Source organism: Pelobates fuscus, chromosome 3, assembly GCF_036172605.1.
Source record: "Pelobates fuscus isolate aPelFus1 chromosome 3, aPelFus1.pri, whole genome shotgun sequence".
Lineage (NCBI taxonomy): Eukaryota > Metazoa > Chordata > Amphibia > Anura > Pelobatidae > Pelobates > Pelobates fuscus.
The window spans coordinates 83,617,236-83,636,690 of NC_086319.1; the positions used below are offsets into that span (position 1 = coordinate 83,617,236).

Sequence of the window (19,455 nt, forward strand, 5' to 3'; positions counted from 1 at the left end):
CATTTTGTGAATAACTAGATTGCTTAGAACGGACAAATAAAATGTGACATATGAACATAATTTGATTGACGTTTGGTTGCAATTTGACGACTAAGTATCCTAGTATTATTACTAATTTACCTTCAACTAAATTCATATTATCTTCTTGTTCTTTATAAACTGTTAACCTTGCATATATTAAGCAATTCATTGATACTTTGTTTCTGTTATGTCACAATTCCCTTTTCTTTCAATCTCAAGCAATACATGAGTATGAGTTTTGGCCACTCTTAATATGCATGGTTGTACATATAACGTATTACCGTGTTAGCCTTTCTTTAAATTTATCACCAAACCACTCAGAGCTTCAACGACTCTCAAAACTGCACAACAATACCGATGACTCCCTCATAGATCAGATGCAAGCAGTCTCAAAAAAATGTTCTTAAAAAAACAAACCTGTTGTCATTTTGAATGATCATTGTATATAAAAGATTCCATGTATCTACTATTTTGTGTATTTTCGTTATTCGTAGATAAATAGCTCTTTTCAGTGCACACCCTGGTTTGTTATTTAAGAACCTGTACAGAGGTTAATGTCATCATTTCGTCCAGTGTTCTAAAAATGTAGTCATGAAATTCACGATATGTGCTGTATCTCTGGGGTCACAGCTCTGTCTACATTCTGCTTGAATATTTGATAGTATTAGTAATGTGATGGAATATATCTTGATTCCAATGTTCAGCGTAATTAAATTAAGGCCTACATCTGATGTTCGTTATATGTAATGAACTTTTTCATTACATAAGTTGCTTTCTCTGTGTATTCTTGCCCCCAACCGGAGCACTTATTTTGAGAAACTATACATTGTGTGACTGTTTGCTAGATAATTTTATCTGCGACCTTCCTATCTTATGAACGACATATTGTTTTGTAAACTAATTTTATATCTTATGAAATATGTAGCCACATTAACTAATTTTATCTTATGACTTTCCTATCTTTAACTACATTATTTATTTTTAAACTTTATTTTTAAACTTTCAAGCTAAACTGCAACAATTTTGTGTATAAATACATCCTACTTTGAATGAACGAGCAGGAAGTAATTCTGGACTCACAACCATCTGTGGCGTGTGTTAATTGCTTCTCCAGGTGCCTGGTATAATTTGGATTCCCCTGAATATAAGTATTGGATCTTGTGTCCATGTCAGTAAATGTTCACAGAAAGTGGTAAGAGCTCATTCTCTCCATTTTATTAATAATGCACCATTACAAAGGTCAAATAACATCCTAGAACAGAAGGTATGATGTCTGCATTTGAGGCAAGTTTCCTTTTATAGGCAACTCTTAGTAAGTTGGCTTGGCATTGTGTGTGCAAATGGGTGGGTTTAAACCGGAGTGGCACATTTTCCCCAAGGAAAACTGACATGAGATGTAAAATACTCAGACATGTCCTCAATATTAAGATGTTATAAATAACAGCACAGTCTGTTCCCCCTCCACTGACACCAAACTACAAGCAAGACATCTAGTGGGGCATTGTAAATGTAGCCTTTTGGTTCTTCAGAATTTTCTAACATATGGCAAAGGACTCACATTTAGGCAAAACAACATACACACCCATATATATATATATATATAAAGGTACAAGAAAGATACATACAAACACTGAAATCAAAGAGTGATTGAACGAGAATATTATTTAACAGGAGAGGGGATTGCTTCTTTGCCTGTTTTCCTGACAGACGTTGCGTCATGTCAATGAGGATGGGGATCTTCAGCTTTTTGTTCTTTTGAGGAAAGGTCATCTATGGCATCTCTAGACTCCTAGAAGTATACAAGCAAAAATGCAAAAAAACACAAATGTATTAATGTAATCAATTAAAATAAGAAGTGAGAGATAACAAGTATCTGATGTTATGTATCCCACAAAGACATGCATCTATCCATAAAGATTTGGTAGAGAACTTTGATTTGGAGCAGCAGTTGCCAAACCAGTCCTTGAGCCAGCAAGTTACACTTAATATTGGGAAGTATTAAAGTGGGAAGCTGTGGAATGTCAGTGATGTAAATTGCCATCACTAGCGATATGAAGAAGGGACATGGACATGTTAACCAAGTGCTCCATATCTGTAAGTTTACCCTCAGCCTTGCCAGACAGCTAACAGCTACTGCACATGTATAGAATCTTGTGGAGGTATTTTTGCATGCAGAGAAATTTTGAAATATTGGACTCTGTATCGTATCTTCTACATTTCAGGATTTGGTGATAAAACGTTAACCATCTGATTCCGCCCAATTGCTCCATTCCCTATTTATACTATTAACTTATTTTTGGGGGATTTATTATTTTTAAGAAGACCAAGAAGACCTTGTAAGCCAGTGGTATTGGAAAAGGCAGGTCTGTGCTTCACCAGGTGCAGTCATATGTCAGATGCCTTTGGTCGGTGGAGCAGGAGCATTGAAGTAACATATACTTCTTGGTTGCCATGCTCCCAGCAATTTCTTATGCTCCTGACATGAGCACTGCCTCAAAACAGCACCTGGTGCGGAGCTAATAGCAGGGAGAGCAGAGGAGCCTAAGCAGTGGGGTCACTAACCAATTAAAATGGAAGTCGGGAACACTGAGTCTACCTTCACAAGCTGCAGCAGCACTGTCACTGTGGAACGGTGTTCCACCCTTTTCCCACCAGCGGCCAGAGGGGGCACTGTGCTGGGAGGACTTCCTCCTGGGTCATAAAGAGCAGCACAGGGGAGAGACAGGGAGAGGAAGCTCAGCTCTGCACTGTCACATCCTGTTCTGTTCTGCGGCGATGTCTGGCCTTGGCTTGGGGTATCCAGTACTCTTTTTACAATTCTTGTTTAGTTTTCTTGGTTTTTCTGGTTTTCTATTCTATGTCTGGTTTTCTTTATGTTGGGTTTTCTGGGTTCATTCCTTTATTCCGTTCCTGGAATTCCCAGTCTCTTGGATTCCTTTAAATGTTTTTTATGTTGCCACACCCTTTCCTTTTCCATTAATCCTTTTGTTTCAATTGGTTCCTGCAGACAGATGGTCCAAGTACTCTGCCCCTTTCTTGCAGGTAAGTGCTGTGTGTGTTTTATTATAGTGATGTCGCGAACATAAAATTTTCGGCTCGCGAACGCGAATTTCCGCAAATGTTCGCGAACGGACGAACCGGGGCGAACCGCCATAGACTTCAATAGGCAGGCAAATTTTAAAACCCACAGGGACTCTTTCTGGCCACAATAGTGGTGGAAAAGTTGTTTCAAGGGGACTAACACCTGGACTGTGGCATGCCGGAGGGGGATCCATGGCAAAACTCCCATGGAAAATTACATAGTTGATGCAGAGCCTGGTTTTAATCCATAAAGGGCATAAATCACCTAACATTCCTAAATTGTTTGGAATAACGTGCTTTAAAACATCAGGTATGATGTTGTATCGATCAGGTAGTGTAAGGGTTACGCCCGCTTCACAGTGACAGACCAAACTCCCCATTTAACGCGCCGCAAACAACCGCAAACAACCGCAAACAGTCCATTTGCACAACCGCAAACTCCCCATTTGCACAAGGTTGGATACCAAGGATATAGCCTTGTCCTCACTGATTTCATTAAAGGTCTCTTCCTCCACCCAACCACGTACAACACCAAGGGTCCCCGAAAGGTGACAACAAGCCCTCTGTATTTTTTTTTTTTTAAATGTACACTACTGTTACACCAGATATGAGTTGCACTGGTGTGACACTGTGCCCTGGCAGGCCCTGAAACGCACACGTGTGAAGGAAACTGACTGCTATTATTTCAGTCAAATTTCTAGTTTTTTTTTAATGTACACTACTGTTACACCAGTGATTGGCCCACGTCATGCCTACGCCCCCAAAACGTTCGTGTGTGGGGGTGCTGGAATGACGTGGGCCAATGGGAGCCTTGTAGCGGAGCGGCAGGGGTTAATCCAAGGGCTCTCCGCTGGTACTCAGGATTCATCATACAGAAGGCAGGACACACAGCATAATTCCCATTCCCAAGGACCACACGACACAGCCTGGGAGTCAACTGACAATTTTTATTCACGGCTCCAGGAGTTAACTGTCAACTGTCAACTGTCAACTTTTAAATGTTCTGCAATGCAGTAATAGCAAGACATACACAAGGGAAAACCATCACAGTACATATTAGAGACACAAAATATAAAACCAAACCTCTGAATACTCAGGGGACATGGCACTTAGTGGCGATGTCCCGCCACATATCTCCCCCTTGTCCACTCCCGGCAGCCCCAGCCTGACTCACACGGGTCAGCTGGCTGCTGCCCGGAGTGGACACAGTCTTTTAGTGCCATGTCCCTCTTCATGTCTTCCTCCATTAATTCTATTATATTACATTTACTGCCCCCCTCTCCATGTCTTCCTCCCTTAATTCTATTATATTACATTTACTGCCCCTATCCAATAGTCCTTGTATCACACACAGTATCTCTGTATTACACACTGTATCTCTGTATTACACACTGTATCTCTGTATTACACACTGTATCCCTGTATTAAACACTGTATCCCTGTATTACACTCAGTATCTCTGTATTACACTCAGTATCCCTGTATTACACACTGTATCCCTGTATTACACACTGTATCCCTGTATTACACTCAGTATCTCTGTATTACACTCAGTATCTCTGTATTACACTCAGTATCTCTGTATTACACACTGTATCTCTGTATTACACACTGTATCTCTGTATTACACACTGTATCTCTGTATTACACACTGTATCCCTGTATTACACACTGTATCCCTGTATTACACACTGTATCCCTGTATTACACACAGTATCCCTGTATTACTGTGTGTAATGCAGAGATACTGAGTGTAATACACACAGTATCCCTGTATTACACTCAGTATCCCTGTATTACACTCAGTATCTCTGTATCTCTACTGGCTATGGGAGGATAATGTATAATAAACACAGGTTACTGGCTATGGGGGATAATGTATAATAAACACAGGTTACTGGCTATGGGGGATAATGTATAATAAACACAGGTTACTGGCTATGGGGGATAATGTATAATAAACACAGGTTACTGGCTATGGAGGATAATGTATAATAAACACAAACAGAAACACACACAAAAAATTTTTTTTTTTTTAAAAATGCAGCTTCAGAATTGTGGCGAAACCAACCTCGCCACTATGAACTGGAGAAGCCTGGTTGCTCGCCTGCTTCCTTTGGACTATGGACCAGACTTTAACCCCTTAAGGACCAAAACTTCTGGAATAAAAGGGAATCATGACATGTCACACATGTCATGTGTCCTTAAGGGGTTAAAGACTTATTTTCCCTGCAGAAAGGCTTATTCGTGCCTTTTCTGCCAGGGTGTTCGGTAGATTTTATCTACCGAACAAACTAACGAATGTGCGACCACCTGGGAGCTAGAGTGTGCCGTCAATTGACCGCCCAGAAGCTGCGGTTAACCGCAGCTTAATTGATGAACGCTGGGTGGCCTTTGTTCTCCATTTTAACTCCCGAACGGCCGGCGGTGTTCAGCGCGCAAACTATGAAACTGAAAACGGACACTTTATTGTGCGAACACCGATGAGCCGCCAGCCTCCTTACCTCGGCATTCAGTAGTGGAACTGACTGGCTGTTCATTCGATAGTTTGACCGTATGAACAGCCTCACCCTAGATAGCCATGCCATGGAGCCTATTCGTGTAACGAAAGACTATGTGAAAGACTTTGGCTCCATGGCGATTGAACTATATGTATGTGATCTGAGCGCCATTCGGTAATAATGTGCGCTCAGATCTAAGCTATCTGGGGATATATTGCATGTATATGTTTTGTGTACTAAATGCATCAATAGGTAATTGTATGTATTTTACTGTCTTTTTGTCTGCCATGTGGGTAATGGAGTTTTGCCTCTGTCCTTGGAGATAATTAGATTCCTTCCCCAGTTATCTCCAGGGCAGAGAGGAGGGATTGTGAGGCATTGTGGGAGGTAACTCATGTGTGATTGGTGTATTGTGTAATTACTGTAAATCCCTCCCTTGCATGAGAGAATCCCATATAAGCCTGTTGTGTGAATAAATCAGTGTTGTTGCTGTTGAAGCTGAAGTGTTGTCTCTTTCTTGGAGGGAATTGACTGTATGCCGATTGCCAGGAGTGTTAGCTGTTCGTATTGCTTTTCCTGTTCGGCTGCTTCCAGGGTTCGTGTGTCTTCTGTTCAAGAATTGGTAAATACGTGCAGTTTGGAGCTCGAGGGGTTGGTGATTGTAGTAGCTACTGGTCTATCTGGAAGGGGATTATCGCCTAAACGGTTTTTATCCCCTTGTGAGCGAAACGGTCCGTTACAAGAATTAATCTAAATTGTATGCTGTCTAGGAGGTGGGAGGGTCTGGGAGGGAGGGTCTGCTGCTGATTGGCTGGAATGTGTCTGCTGACTGTGAGGTACAGGGTCAAAGTTTACTCAATGATGACGAATAGGGGGCGGACCGAACATCGCATATGTTTGCCATCCGTGGCGAACGCGAACAAGCTATGTTCGCCACGAACTATTCGGCACGAACTATTCGCCAGTGAACCATTCGGGACATCACTATTTTATTATTGTTTATTTAGTCATGCATATGTTTTTGTAGTTAACTGGGCTACCTGTTTCAAGAAACATACTAAGAGGTATAGTTGGGGAGTGGGCAAAGGCAGAATTTAGAGAGGGGACATGTTAGGGCTTTAGGAAGAGATCACCAAAATATTTTTGGGCTCAAGCCCTGGTTGTCTTTGGTCCCTGTTAAGGGTATCTAAAGCAGTTGCATTGCTAGGGAACTGCTTTAGATACCCTTAACAGGTTTCTTTAACTCACATTTCAAGACTACATGTTTGAGCTCTTCGCAGTCCGTTTTCAAGCATCTACTATAGAAAATGTAACCACATTAACACTTTTTCGAATGATAAATTATAAAGAAATATTTTTGTCACTGTTATTGTTCATTTTGACTTCTTTTGGATCAACAGCAAAAACACGTGTTCATAGGTTAAACTTGTTCTTTTTTTCAACCTACATTAATATGTAAGTATTGGTTTTGTTTTATACAGCATGCAGCAGTCTACTGATGCCTAAAATAAGTGTCTGTCATTGATCAAACAAAAAGGTAATAAAGTTTCCCATAGTTTTCTCACCTGATCATGGGTAACTTCTCCTGTACTTGGGAGAGACTTCTGTGTTGTGTGAAAAGCCTAAGAGGTGAGTATATACAGTTAGAAACAACATAATTATGTTTATTTTTCTGGCAAGTAGGGTGAGTATCTCACCTTTTTTGCTGGTTGGATTTCTTCTGTTGATTTGGAACGACCCTTCACTCCAGGCTTCTGTGGTGATGATGACTGCCAACAGAATTTAAAAAAGTAAAATTAAGGTCTAGCCGTCAGTCATAAGATGAGAATCACCGGCTCAGAACTTTATAATCTACTCTAATGCTAGTGCTGCACACAACCTAATAATGTTATATGCTAGTGTTTCGCAACACTGCAATATGTCTAATGGTGTAAAGTCGTACACCAAGCATATCAATGGCTGCAAATATCTTTCTCATTTCCTCCTAGACATGAGAAAGATGCATGAGGGAATTTACCAAATAAATAGTTTGAAAAGTGGAAATGAAAAGCGAAAACAGAGCGGAGAATAGAAACTACTGATCTACAAAACGGAACAATGGATATTCAAAAATAATGACAATAAAGGACCTCTTTGATATACATCATGTGAGTCAAGCGACAGCTATATCAAAACTACCCGTAAAATAGACCATGTCATGAAGGTGGTGATCGACTGTAACAAAATCAGCAGAGATGCCAATGAGAATTAATACTGAAAAGCTTCATGCAAACAAGCAAGCTAACTCCATGACTGAACTCAATCCAACTGTGAAATTAAACTTATTTGTATTTTACATTCAAATATTCATAGCATGAAGTACCTTTCTGTTTTAACTGAAACAACTTTTATTCATCCACTGCAATACGATATAATAGTAATAGTGGGTCTATGTTCATATTTGCACAATTCTTTACTTAGTTATTCAACACTAATAATGTCATTCACCTCACTGGGATTTTTTTTTTTGACAAGGGATCTGCACAATTTAGGATAAAGTATAAGAACTGGACAAAAAATACAAGCAGGTGAATGTTTCCAATGCAGCTAGTTTTGTCCTAAATTGTAAAATTCCCTTATTACTTCCCCACAGCTCTAGAATGACAGAATTTAGTCCCACAGGGTGAACATCGCCATATATGCATATGAACATTTTTTCCAACTAGCGATAAAACTGATAGATATACGTGAGATCCTACTGATTGTACAGTCATTAAATATTGAAAGTAATTGCCTTCCAAATAAGCTGGAGTTGAATGTGTTCATTAAAAACTCATTAGATTTAGAATTATACATGCATGATGGATCTTCCCGACATGTTACTTTAGATAAAGCATTTTTATTATTCTGAAAATGAATGATCAAATTGATTGGGGGCCCTTTCTCTCCATCTGATAAAAATAAAAGCCATCTTACCTTTGGTTCTGCTTCCATGGTGGTATGTTACAACGGAAACAGGTACGCAAACAGTGTATCTTGTGTCCTCACAGGTCCCTGATTGGAGGATTTGTTTTCAACTATGAGAAGAATAGGATCATAAGAATTAGATTGTCCATGTGGGCAGGACAAATGAAGTCCAATATTTAAGTTATTTAATAATGACAGTATAGCAAGGGCCAATAACACAGTGCTTTCCAGGTGGATATGAATTACGAAGATTCACCCTATCAAATGTTAGGTTCAGATTTTACTATCTTTTATGGACCCTTATACCACCTGTGGCAGAAGTGCAAATATGTGCATATTCACTGCACAAATACATTTATAAAATAGGGGGCGATAATGAAGGTAACAGAACTCAGTGTTCAAAGGCAGAAGCTGACTTGTTTAAAGACAGATCCAGACTTTAAAACATTAAAATCACGGAATAGAGTATCATAATCTTCCATAAACCCCTTGCAGAGCGTTTTTGATGAACTCAGGCAGAAACGGCAAAAGGAGCTAAAGTTAGTGGGGAGGCAAGAAACTGTCACCCCAAACGCAGTAACTAAATTAGTTTGGGATTTGTTTAGATATGGAATTGCAAGCTGACAATGTACCCTGAAAATATGGTTTATAATGTTCCTAGATCCAGCCCGTCTCTAGACTGCTAGAATTCACACTCAAGGATATAGCTCTGGAAACCTTTGACCTTAAACTCTTGAGTACACATCAGGAGACAGAGGGCAGACATTTATAGTCCTCTTTTTTTGCCGAAGGACAGACTGGAGCCCCTTTGCAGAAGTTAGTTTCTCCACTGAGTGATGACTGATTCTGGAGCACTAAATAAACAAGTATTATTTACAGTGATAGTTTTCATCCCATATATTCATGTTAACTTGCAAGAAGAGTTTTAAACTCATTGGTATACTGTTTATCATATAACATAATACTATGTCCTTGAATCCTAACCAGTGGCGGATCCAGAACCTGATCTCGGGAGGGGCACTTGTAGATTATTTAAATAAATAATCCATGCACAAGTAGTGGCTATGGTGCCAGAAGTGCCAGAAGACCTCCTCCCAGAGTAAGTAGTCAAACTGTTTAAGAACAGTTTGACAACTTACCTGGGGTCTGCTGAGATATGGGGCTGTAGTAGGGCATAGGAGCAGTGGTGTGTGTGAGAGGTGCAATGTGTGAGGAGTGCAGTGTGTGTGTCAAAGGTTCAGTGTGTGTGTGTGGTGGGGTGTAGTGTGTGAATGTGTATGCATGTGGGGCAATGTGTGTGTGGGTGGGGGGAGGTGTGTGTGGCAATGTGTGTATGGGGCAGTTTTTAAAAGTATATGGTGTGTATGAGGGGCAGTGTGTGTGTGGGGGGGCAACGTGTGTATGGGAGGGGGGCAGTGTGTAAATGTGTATGGTGTATGGAGGGGCAGTGCATGTGTGTGTGGGGGCAGTGTGTGTATGGGGCCAGTGTATGTGTGTGTGTTTGAGGGGGGCAATGTGTGTGTGGCAGTGTGTGTATGGGGGGGCAGTGTGTGAATGTGTGGTGAGGAGGGTAGGGGGGCTTTTTTATAAAAAAAAAATTTAATAAAAATAAAAAAAATGTATGTCCCCCTCCCTTCTTACCTTTACTGAGGGAGGAGGGGGGACATTTATTGATCCCTGGTGGTCCGTGGGGAATCCATGGTGGTCGCAGTGGTGAGTGAACTCTAGCCCATAGCTCCAGGGCTAGAGTTCACTCTCGCAAGAACGGAGCGTTGCCATGGTAACCGCGGCAACGCTCCGTGCTCGCGAGAGTAGGACCCAGAGGAGCTGCAGGCTGAGCTCCTTGGTCCTCTCTCCCTATCTCCCTCCCCTGCCGGCTGCCAGCACAGTGCCTGCGGACCAGGGAGGGAGATCTCTGATCTCCCCTCCGTTCTGTGAAGGCACATTGCAGAGCTGGCGCTTGGACAGTGCCAGCCCTGCATTAGCCGGCAGGGGAGAGCCTCGGAAGGGGGTGGGGGGCAATTGCCCCGTTACCTCCCCCCTGAATCCGCTAGTGTGGGGGGCTGGGTCAGTATTTTGATAGAGATAGTGTTGGGGGCAGTGGCAGTATTTTGGTACAGACAGTGTTAGGGATGGGAGCATTATTTTTGTAGAGACAGTATTGGGGGGCTGGGTCAGTATTTTGATAGGGATAGTGTTGGCGGAAGGGGCAGTATTTTGGTACAGACAGTGTTGGGGGGAGGGGGCCTAACTCATGGATGCAGGTCATACATAGCATAATGCTAATAAAAACCCACTAGTCTTCAATAAATAATTCACTTGGCAGGGATAATTAATTAATAGTTCATGGAACTTAAGGTATTGGGTGTTCCCCCTTTTTTTAAATTATTACCTTTTTTTTTAAAAATTTCCAATGCATGCTGATAAAGCATAGCGATTTTCTTATGCAAACAACAATTACATTTATCTCCCTTCTTAGATTTATCTCATTTGTTAGATTTATCTCACTTGTTAGATTTATCACACTTGATGGCTTGATTTATTTACAATTGGTTGGAGTAGTAATTTGGCTTGTTATTCACTAGGCATAAATTAATAAATCAATATATTATACTGATGAGTCACCTTTTTTTAAGCAATTCGAATGTTCAGTTCTCAAACTTGCAATTTAAACCAAATTTGAGAAAGTTGGTTGACCATTCAGAGACTAGTGAATAACCATCATATATGATCCACTGAAATGGAAAATATGAGGGCCCTGACACAAGCTTACGGACTAAAGGGAGATGTAAGTTTTTAGTTTAGTGAAGATACCTGACTTTTTGCTAACCATTCCAGAGTTCGACCATTACTCTGAAACCTATGTATGCTTTGTTCTTCACCTGCCCATTCCTAATAAGTTCATGAAAGAAATGCTCCAAGCACCATAACCAGCCTGTTGTAATGGATATGGTGCCAGTAGTGCCTTGGTAAGATGTCAAACTATTTTAGCACAGACACCAATGGGCGCATCAATAACATCTCCAACAAGAGATGTTGGATTGCTCTGCAGAACAAAACAGGACCACGCAGGACCTCACTTATTCCACCACTCTCTGTCAGTGAGTATGGTCATGTATTGACTGTGCGTTATTCTACTAAGACATCCAGCTTCTCCTGCTGGAGTATCCTGGATGTGGTGTGAGCACCAAGAGTATTAACTCTGCTGTTCATAAACGGTTGATTACACCAGTTCTTCAAACCAGATCTCAGGCTCCTCCAACAGACCAGAATATGGGAATAATTTGAGATACGTGGTTGGTCTCAATGTATCTCAAATTAAATGATCGTAACATTGATTTAGTCACTTTTTTTTTTAAAGAAAGGATATTGTGACAAAATGACTCCTCTCACCAAAGCTTCACAGATGAGTGTGCAGTATGACGAACGGTAGTTATTACTCCAATTTATTTTAAATCATAGCTCTAGAGGTCCACTGAATATAATCTCTAACGAATTTAAAAATACAACAGAATTATTATTAAATGCAACACTGTGATGATGTTCCTTTTTATGTCATTTAATTATTGTGCTTCTTTCCTCTTCCTTCAGTCTTTCTTCTTTGTCCTACTTCTGTCACCCCCTCTCACTGCACATGAAATGACACAAATCATGCATGCATACAAGACATCAAGCCTGTGGGTCTCGTGCTACATGCATAAAATGTGATTTATTTAATAAGTATTAGTGCATTTATTATTTTGCCTAATATACCATAATTGTATCTGTAGAGAATGCAGTTATCTTTATCCTGACATAGCATACATCTTGCACCCCTCAGGTAGTTTTCCAGGAGAATATTTTAAGCACATACAAATCTAGTTTTCACCATGTTTCTGCTGTCATACCTTCAGCTGTGATGCTGTGGACCTGTCATCTCTGTTATTTGTTTTACAATTTACAGTGACACTTTAAACACCATAACCACTACAGTTAATTGTAGTGGTTATAGTGCAAAGAGCTTTGTTATGCAGTCTCCCAGGTAGGTGTCAGATTATTTTAAGTGGCTTGACAAAGACCAGGGCTCATACTGACTTCCAAAGCTCATCCCTTCCACTGTTGCTCAGCTAGTGTGAAAGTGTGCTATGGCATTAGCCGTACATTGGATAGTAATGGTAGACCGAGAGCACTGAGGGAGGCTATCCTGAACTGTTAACTCTTCTTCCGCTGTTGTTCATATCTTCGTTTACAGGACAACTGCACAGACATACAGATACACATACACACAGATACACACACTGGAACACATACAGATACGCATGCTGGTCAAAAATTTATTTTTTAAGCCTATCTTTTAGGTGCAGGATGGTGGCTTTCTTGTGGTCCAGTATGCTGGCTGAGGCTTTTGTGTTGTCTTGTCTCCCTCCCACGTGGCTCCCTGTCTGTTAGCTGGGAGGAAGTGACTGGCTCTTATTTCCTCCTAGCTGTGGCTGCCATTATGAAAGGGACCCAGTAGCATTGTTAAGGCACCACAGTGCAAGACTGGATGTCTGGTGGCACATGCCAACCGGGTGGGCCTAAGTGCATGGGCCACTCAATGGGCCACCTTAACATGCAAGCTGTAGCAGCCATTTTACGTAGGCATCAGAGAGGCTCAAGGAGCATTTGCACCCTTGCCACCTGGCCCAGTCTGCCCCTGGCAGTATGTGATGTAGTGTATGTGTGTGTGTGTGTGTGTGTGTGTGTGTGTGTGTGTGTGTGTGTATGCTGGCTGTATGTGATATGTGTGTGGGATGAGCTGGCTGAATGTAATGTGTGCACTGGCTGTATGTGATGTATGTGGTGGCTATGTATAATGTGTGAGGTCGTACTCTGCTTTTTGTTCTTCAAGGAAGGGAGGCAAAGCTACCTGGGGGTCCAAAAGAGCACCATGGTGATCCAAAAGTGGTAATCTCTGCCTGGTGGTCTATTGGAGGTCAGATGGTCCAGAAAGGGAGCGAGAGTTTTGCCACACTAGCAGATGCAGACCTCAGTAATCGCTCCCTCACAGTTCCACACTCAGCGAGAAAGAGTGAATCTGGGAACATGAGGCGGCTGTGCTTTGACTCACTAGAGAGCACTGGATCCCAATGTGTGTGCACTTCCGACTGTGTGTCTATTTCTCTGTCACTGTGTACCTGTGTATGTGCCTTAACATCCATGTCTGTCTCTGTTTCAGTGTGAATGTATATGTCTGTGTCTGGGAGAGTATGCGTGTGCGCTAATTGCTTGTGCTGTGTTGTTTGTTAGGGGAGCTGCATGAGGTTTTGTGTGTTGTGTTTATGGTCAAGCTGTGCTTCATGCATGAGAGGAAGTGACAGCTTTTGGAGGGTGAGTGTGACAGTTGAGGAGGTGAGTGTGGCAGGGTTAGGGTGGGTGAGTATGACAGGGTTGTGGGTCGGTGAGCGTGACAGAGTTTAAAGGGTAAGTAAGTGTGGCAATGGATGAGCGTTAGTGTCACAGAGTAAAGAGGTGGTGTTGTGATACAGTTGGGGATGAGTGTGATAGGGCTTGTGAGTGAGTGTAAAAGTGAGGGGAGTGCTAATGACAGAATGAGGGGCTGTGAATGTGACAATATTAGGGGGTCAGTGATTGTGGCAGGGTGACTGAGGGGGTGACAGTATTTGTGTGTGTTTGTGAATGTGGGGGGGGGGGGGCTGTTAAAACACAGTCTCCCCACACTGTAATTTTCTCCTTATTTTTTTTTTTTTTTTTTAAATATGATGTATGGCCCCTCCTGCTTATGTCCTGTGCAGGATGGAGGGCACAGATACATTCCCTTGAAGTATAGTGGGCTCCTTGGAGGTCTAGTGGGTTTCTAGAGCAGCCGCTGGCCTTTGGGTCCTGTGCTTTGGGATGACATCAGAGTGCATGCTGGGAAACCCGGCGCTTGCGCTCTGACTCCCTCACAGAGTGTCGGAAACCACAAGATAGTGCGGCTTTTCCACAAGTAATTGTTAAAGGTTCTTTTTGTCTTCCTGTTAGCTTGAGTGGGGCCTGATCAGAGCCGAAACTCCATTCAGCTTTCATGTGGCACTCACCTTCAAGGGGAGCCTATGGCATAAGCCATGGCTACCATACCCTAAGTATGCCACTGGAGGGTAGGCAGGATGTGACACCCAACAGATCCCAGGTACGAAGTCAAATCATTAGAAAATGGTTTAACTACTTACATTGAGGACACTGGTGGCACCATAACTGTTACAGTGAGCTGTAGTGGCTATGATGCTTGGAGAATTTCTTTAATTTGCTGTTTACTTGCTCTATAATTTGAAACTTATATGGAGAGAGCTATGCGAGAATGGAGGATAACTTAAAGGGACACTATAGTCACCTGAACAACTTTAGCTTAATGATGCAGTTTTGGTGTATAAAACATGCCCCTGCAGCCTCACTGCTCAATCCTCTGCCATTTAGGAGTTAAATCCCTTTGTTTATGAACCCTAGTCACACCTCCCTGCATGTGACTTGCACAGCCTTCCATAAACACTTCCTGTAAATAGAGCCCTATTTAGGCTTTCTTTATTGCAAGTTCTGTTTAATTAAGATTTTCTTATCCCCTGCTATATTAATAGCTTGCTAGACCCTGCAAGAGCCTCCTGTATGTGATTAAAGTTCAATTTAGAGATTGAGATACACTTATTTAAGGTAAATTACATCTGTTTGAAAGTGAAATCAGTTTTTTTTTTTCATGTAGGCTCTGTCAATCATAGCCAGGGGAGGTGTGGCTAGGGCTGCATAAACAGAAACAACGTGATTTAACTCCTAAATGACAGTGAATTGAGCAGTGAAATTGCAGGGGAATGATCTATACACTAAAACTGCTTTATTTAGCTAAAGTAATTTAGGTGACTATAGTGTTACTTTAATGAGACACTATAGGCACCATAACCTTCTGATCTCATTGAAGTGGTAAAGGTACCTGGAATACCTTGGCTTAGCTTAGGATTCGGAGGTAAACTGTTTTCAAACAGCTGAGTACTGAATGAAAGTCCCTAAATTCCTGCAATGTAGTCCCCACTAGAGGTATAGCTAAAATGAAGTTATACTCCATCTTAGCCATACAAACTCATAACTAGCGATGGGTGACTGATAGGCTGGCATTCTCAGCCAATCACTAGTGCCTATCACCGCAGAAGCCCAAGCAGCACAGAGGGATTGGGCTGCAGGGACCCTAATTTATTGTTAATCCATGCAAACACAACTTAACACTGAAGCATGAGCTGAAGATAAGGTACTTATCTTATCACTTCAATGAGATAAAGTAGTGAAGGTACCTATAGTGTACCTTTAACCTTTGTAAGCTAATTAAAATTCAGAATAGGCCTTACCCAACCTTCAGGACCATAATGTTAAATGGAATTTCATTGACATAAATGTTGCTTAAAAAACTGGGCATATTACAAAAGTAAAACAAACAATCAGAAATAAATGTTTGTTTCAAAAATCACACAGACAAGATCTGCATAAATACAAGGCAGTGTGAAAATGTATCACCCAGCAAAAAGCTCTCAATGTTCTGCTTCATGGAGATGCAGTTCCTTCTCTGAAATCCATAATGTAAAATCACAGAAACGAAGAGCTTTTTCTTACTATCCCCACCTCGTGATAAATGCAGATCAAACTGATGTTGTGCAAGGATTTTCCCAGCCATTCACCCATATTTAGATGCGTCTTTGAACCATAGCACAGAACTCTAGTTTAGATGAACTACATCTCACCGGGAGTTACTAGCCAGAGGCTGGCTAAAGCAAGTGTCAGGAATGATTACTGCAAATTCTGCATCTCATTTGTTAACCCATGGGATAGCTAAACTAGGAGGTGTCTCCACGACCACAGCTAAGGCTGCCCCCTGAGATTTTACGTTGAGCACAAAGAGTCGTACTTCTAAGTCTCTCTGATGGGCTTGCCCCCTCAAGTGCATCCTAAAGCATTAACACTTTCATATTTCTTTACCTAAAAAAAAAAAAGCCATACAAGAGCCTAGTACTACATTAAGAAAAAATGTCTACAAAAAAAGCATTTTTGGTGTTTTAAGAATCTTGTATGGCTCTTGAATGTCTTTTTATTTATTTATTTATTTTTAGGTAAAAAGAGGATCGGTAACAAAAGATTTTATTATCTAAATTTAACTGCACGCTTGAAGCAGCAACCTTTACAAACAAGACCTATTCCTCTGATAGCTGCGAATATAACAATGTGTTGCATAGCTTATGCAAAAATTTAGAAAATTGCAAATAAATTAAGAAGATTAATTTACCAAACCATCAAATTGTGGAGATAAGATGCCGGCATTCTAAAAAATTACATTTTCTCAACTCAGATAATTTTCCTGCTTAGTTACTTGTGGCCTACAATTTGCAATTGTCCTGTCAATCTGACCCCGGTTCACAGTTTCATGAATTAACCTGAAAGGGGCTTCATACGAGCAATCTGCAATTAAACTGAAAGGAGGAGAACTGGAGAGTCTCATTTGTGAATCCTTTTTCTCTGTAAAATCCAGAATTAAACAGAGCTTCCAGAATACTTATTGGGACATTTATCTTCATCTGTCACTAGGTGTAAACAACAATAGGGACTGTCGGTGGAATTAATAGAGACGGCAGTTTACTACGAACTGATATAATACAAAGCAAAAGCCTTTATTTTTTTTTGGATGGAAAATTCCCATCAGCTAATTCTACATTTCTACAAATTCAAATCTGAATGTGGGAGCATGCGAAGATATAATATAATTGATGTGCGAGTATAGAAGGATTTTTATAACTAACCGTATGTTGTTTATTTCCAATCACATACATAAAGAAATTGCATTAGAGATTTTGAAAATGTGCACATCTGCAATGAACGAAGGACATGGCAGCTCACTTACAACACGAACTCTGCAAATAATGAACATATCATTCCGATGCATTCCAACATACACTTACCATCACAATGAATATTATATACAATCAAATACAGACAATTCTATCACAACTGCTTGTTGATGCTTTCTTACCTGTCTGCGAGATCTTCCTGCTGACACTCCGGTGCATTCTTTATGTAGATTCCAATACACAGAGAGCTGTCTCAGACAGCACAGGGAGGCAATGAACTGTCACATGATTTTCCGAGCCAGCCAACAGAATGGCAGTGATGGGCTTTGCTCTTATTTTCTTAACACATTATTGGCTGGAAGATCTTGAAATTTAACATATCACATATTATAAAGTCAATTGACTCTTTTTTAAATATAGTTTTAGAACATATAATGAATGCAGATTTTATTGTTTAATGTGTTTTGTTGTAAACTAGATAAAAAAAATATTTGTAATATTTTAACGTGATTGCATGATAGATTCATTTCTAAGTAGGCATCCAAACATCGGTTGCAAAATCTCGCATAGATGCACTGGGATACTCTATCTGCCGGGAGTACAACTCCAATAATGCAGAGCAATTCCTCTGTATCAGAGTTCCGAACATCAGTTTTTACTTCACAAAGTAGGGGTTTATTAACTAAAGAGTGAAATCTTTTGATTTATCTCCCTTCCTTTTGGATTATTCTAGTTTTGCATTTGAAGGGGGGAAATCCTTTTTGCAACAGTTTGTATCTTACTTGGGTTCTTCCAGGAACCAAGCCTCCTGCCATGCTGGCTGAATGAGATGAGATGCAAGATGGAAATCGATTTATTGGTTCATTGATTGAAAGTATCAAGTGAGCAGCTCATCCAATGAATTATGAACCTCTGTAGACAAAATACGCACCTAATTAACATTAGCCAGCTGCCTAAGGCCCTTGCACCATGCAACCATCAAGACTCTGAAATGGTGATCATGCTTGAGTAACACTTTAAAGGAATATCACCTTACATATTTATTACTGGTATTTATAAATAATAAAATGTATAATAAATAAATGAATTAGTCTGTAAATCCCCATCTCACTTACTTGTTGTTGTCCCACCCACCCTCCCTGTTTCTTTGAGGTTTATCTGGTGTGTCTATCCCTCATGTGGTCATGGAGGCAGGGGATGGATAGGAAAATTGGGGGGTAGGTTGGCTTGGTAAGTGGGGAAGTTCAGGATCAAATTCAAGTTTGGATTGGTTTGGTAAGTTCAAGCTCGTCCGTAGCTCAGAACCTGGGTGCGTTGGGGTATCTCGGTATACCCCTACAAGTGGAAAAAGATGCCCTTGGTGGCTGTGGGAACTGTTTGTGTTTTAATGTTAGATGTTGTATTAATATATTGCTGTTATTTATGTTGGGGCCATTGTCTGTGTTTGACTTTGACCCCTCGTTTAAATGTATTTATAAAATTATTAATAAAAGCTGTGATATTTCCCCCCAAAATTATTGGTGTCCTTGTTTAATTGGTGGGGGGATTGTTATCTGGGTTCATTAGGAATATGCCAAGGGGGTGACTATGCGCATGTCAAGCACCATTATCGATCTCTGACTCTATGTCTCCAACCCAGCTTCATTTCAGCATCATTTTGAAGTGGACTCTCCTTTGCCTCCATTCTAGTGAAATGTTGACGTAAATATGGAAGCTGAATGCTTAGAACCTGCGTCCTTTTATGATGCAGGGAAATCAAAGTATACCTTGAGGTATAGAAGCCTTCCTCTTGACCTTTTGTCCTGAGAGTGTGTTTATTATGATTCCTGTTTTTTGACTCTGCCTTATACCTTGACTATTGCACTTTCTGTAATCCTTAGCTTGTCTACTCATTATTTCAGTCTTCTGTTGTCTTCAGTCCAAACATTTTACATGCTAAACACATACTACAACTCCTATTCACATGAACAGACATATAATACACTGCAAACAGGGGGGCGGGGCCGGGCCGCTGAGCTGAGCGGTCGCAGGACAGCTCGCTCCTGCACAAACAGGCACATAAAGCTGAC

General features: G+C 40.9%; 1 long non-coding RNA gene across 1 annotated transcript; it reads right to left on the minus strand.

Moving 5' to 3' along the window:
* Window positions 1-1,229: 1,229 nt before the first annotated feature.
* LOC134600820 (uncharacterized) lies at window positions 1,230-17,645 on the minus strand. Its single transcript, XR_010090366.1, has 5 exons — window positions 17,569-17,645; window positions 8,559-8,659; window positions 7,301-7,372; window positions 7,169-7,225; window positions 1,230-1,810 (listed from the first exon to the last, which is right to left on the minus strand). It is a non-coding gene; the product is annotated as an uncharacterized LOC134600820 (long non-coding RNA).
* Window positions 17,646-19,455: the final 1,810 nt, after the last annotated feature.